The sequence below is a fragment of the Erinaceus europaeus genome, chromosome 2 (assembly GCF_950295315.1).
Source record: "Erinaceus europaeus chromosome 2, mEriEur2.1, whole genome shotgun sequence".
NCBI classification, from domain to species: Eukaryota; Metazoa; Chordata; class Mammalia; order Eulipotyphla; family Erinaceidae; genus Erinaceus; species Erinaceus europaeus.
This window is the reverse complement of record NC_080163.1, coordinates 177,367,261-177,370,224: the sequence shown is the minus strand read 5'-3', so window position 1 is coordinate 177,370,224 and position 2,964 is coordinate 177,367,261. Positions and strand designations below refer to the sequence as shown.

At 39.1% G+C, this 2,964-nt stretch overlaps 1 long non-coding RNA gene across 1 annotated transcript; it reads right to left on the bottom strand.

Moving 5' to 3' along the window:
- Positions 1-910: 910 nt before the first annotated feature.
- LOC132537026 (uncharacterized) lies at positions 911-2,224 on the bottom strand. Its single transcript, XR_009548543.1, has 2 exons — positions 2,149-2,224; positions 911-1,241 (listed from the first exon to the last, which is right to left on the bottom strand). It is a non-coding gene; the product is annotated as an uncharacterized LOC132537026 (long non-coding RNA).
- Between the last annotated feature and the right edge of the window lie 740 nt (positions 2,225-2,964).

The window sequence follows — 2,964 nt, the reverse complement described above, 5'->3', positions numbered from 1 at the left end:
GCCTAAGTCCAATGGGACTTTCTGAGATGCATGTAGTTTGTACTGGACCCAGACTTAGCACTAGACAAGTAAAGGGATGGAGTTTCTAGGTAAGCATCAAGAAGAGCCCTGGGGTGTGGGAAGAACTGAGAGCTCAGGCCTTGTGTACCAACTACCAGGTTCCTGGTTCTAACTCTTCATTTTTCATCATTCCGGTCCCTCCTGCTTAAAGCATTAATGGAACAAATCATCAGTTACTTGGACTCAAATTTGACAAATTAAATTGCAAAGAATTAAGCAGGTTGTAGATCAATACTATCTAAATGATCAATTAATCATTCCGTGTAATTAAAAATGAACAATTCTTAATACCTTTCAGTATGTCTTATTGCACAATGTCTAATTCAGAGCTTTTAGGCAATTGTATTGATTGCAGGTATGCTTATACCTGCTAATTAAATAATTTATTAACAAGCACATATCATTATAGAAAGTCTGGTTTAATTATTATCACCTGGATGCAGTAGATGGGTTTAATAGAAATTTGCCATTTTGTTTTGTCCTGCTATATGGTTATACAAGCTACACAAAGTTCCTTCCTTTGTGGAAAAGAAAAATATATATGTACTTAGATTCACCATTCAAGTGACTCCTTAAATTATGTTTTAACTTCAGTCTTTTTCATGGGAGCTTTGCAACTTAATTTATTCCTATCATGCTTGGAAAAGTGCTCTCAAGATTCAGGGATAAAAGGACCTTTGGATGTACAAATGAGTATTGCCTTTATGATTACCCTAGAATATAAATTAAACACCAAACATTTCTCAATTTTCTTTCCTATACCTATTTTTTAATAAGTACAAATAAAGATTCTTATGTAATCTATTAATTTATCATTACAGTGACAAAGCTGGACAACTAGTGATTTGACTGAACTTCTCTTAATGTTTTCTGAACATCAATATGAAAAGCAAATGATGACCTGTAATTGTACGTGCAGACCCTGCAGGGGCCCTGAGTGGGTTGAAGCTTCTTTTCTGCTTGTCTTGCTCTCATTCTCAATAATTACTAAGGTAGTTTTGATTCAAGTAGCCTTGTCTCCCCCAGGATGATGGATTCTCTGTTTACAGATATGGGGTCCAGGTAGCAGTTCCAGGCCTAGAATAAGTAATACATAAATCTCCCATAGAGACTTTGAGTTGAGTCTAAGCTTAGTGGATCAGAACTTCATGCTTGCAAACAGGATGAATGAATGCACAGAGCTATATTAGGGTTGGAGTGGAGGGAGAAGGAGACAGAGGGAATTATATTAACATTTTTTTCATCCTATGTCCAAGGTTTTCCTGAGCCCACCTTTTCTTTTTTAAATTTATTTCTTTATTAGGGGATTAATGGTTTACAGTCCACAGTAAATACATGTACTTGCAAAACAGTTTGTACATGCAAAATATTTCCCAGTTTTTACATAACAATACAACCCCCACTAGGTCCTCTGTAATCATGTTCCAGGAACTTAAACCCTCCCCCCTCTCACCCCAGACTCTTTTACTTTGGTGCAATACACCAACTCCATTCCAAGTTCTACTTAGTGTTTTCTCTTCTGATCTTGCTTTTCAACTTCTGCCTGTGAGATCATCCCATATTCATCCTTCTGTTTCTGATTTATCTCACTTAACATGATTTCTTCAAGCTCCATCCAAGACTGGGTGAAAATGATGATGTCACCATTTCTAATATCTGAGTAATAGTCCATTGTGTATATCTGTTGTCCATTGTGGACACCTGGTTGCTTCCAGGTTTTGACTATTACAAATTGTACTGCTATGAACATAGGTATACACAAATCTTTTTGGATGGGTGTGTTTGGTTCCTTAGGATATATCCCCAGGAGAAGAATTTCAGGGTCATAGGGTAGGTCCCCTTCTAGCCTACTGGGAGTTCTCCAGACTCTAAGCCCACTACTCTATGTTACCCTTTGAATACTCCCTTGTCTCCAGAAAACAGGCAATTCTCCATAAAGAGCTTATCCTAGACTCAGTTTTCCCAGGATTTTCCTTACTCTATAGGGACGGGGAAGGAGTCCTAATTTAATGTAGCAGTAATGGTTAATTCTGGAGCCAAAGTACACCATGAGCCAAGGGTCTTTGTGGTGGTAAAACATTTGCTCACCTTCATTCTTATGGAGCCATCAGGAGAAGTGATTAGATAAGCCATATGACAGCACCATCCTGATTCTACCTCCTTGTTCACTGGTTCTCATGGTTCCCAGTTCTAGAGAAAGTCCAGAATTTTGACTATCATGCACAGATCTTTGCAATGGAGTTCTATAGCAGGAAACATTCTAAGGTTTTCCTTAAGATTCCCACACCTGGACCTGTACAATCCCCTTTTCTTGAGAGTTGGTGGGCCTGGTTCAATCAGGTGAATCCTTTCCAAAGAGTGTCTAGAGATCAGAGAGGAAGAAAATCTGAGGGAATTTAAAATGGGGGATGTTTCTTGTTGAACCTGGAGGAGCAATTGCCATCTTATGAAGAGGACTATGTGGTAGGGGTGATAGTGGGAGCTGAGAGCCTCAGTTCTATAATCACAAGGAACTAGGTACTTCTATCATCTAGTGGGTTTGGAGGAGGATTCTGCACCACAGGTGAGATCACAGTCTTGACCTACAATTTAATCATACCTGTGAGACCTTGAGCAGTGGCCTAATAGAATCTTAACTCCTGACTGACAAAAATCTCGAGATAGTAGATGAGCATGCTTTGTCTGATTGTGGGAAAGTAACACAACAGAAAGTAAATGAAGAGCCCATTCTCCACATCTAGGGCCTCTCCTCGTCCTAGCTCTATTTCACCTGCTTTCTTCTCCCTAAAGTCAGTCCTCAGCCTACTATGAATGAGAAATCTGTGGTGTTTAGCTAGCTAGTAGAGTAAATGAAAGTGAGCCAAGAGGGAAATCAGCCTGAGTTGATGTGCAATATCAAGATAA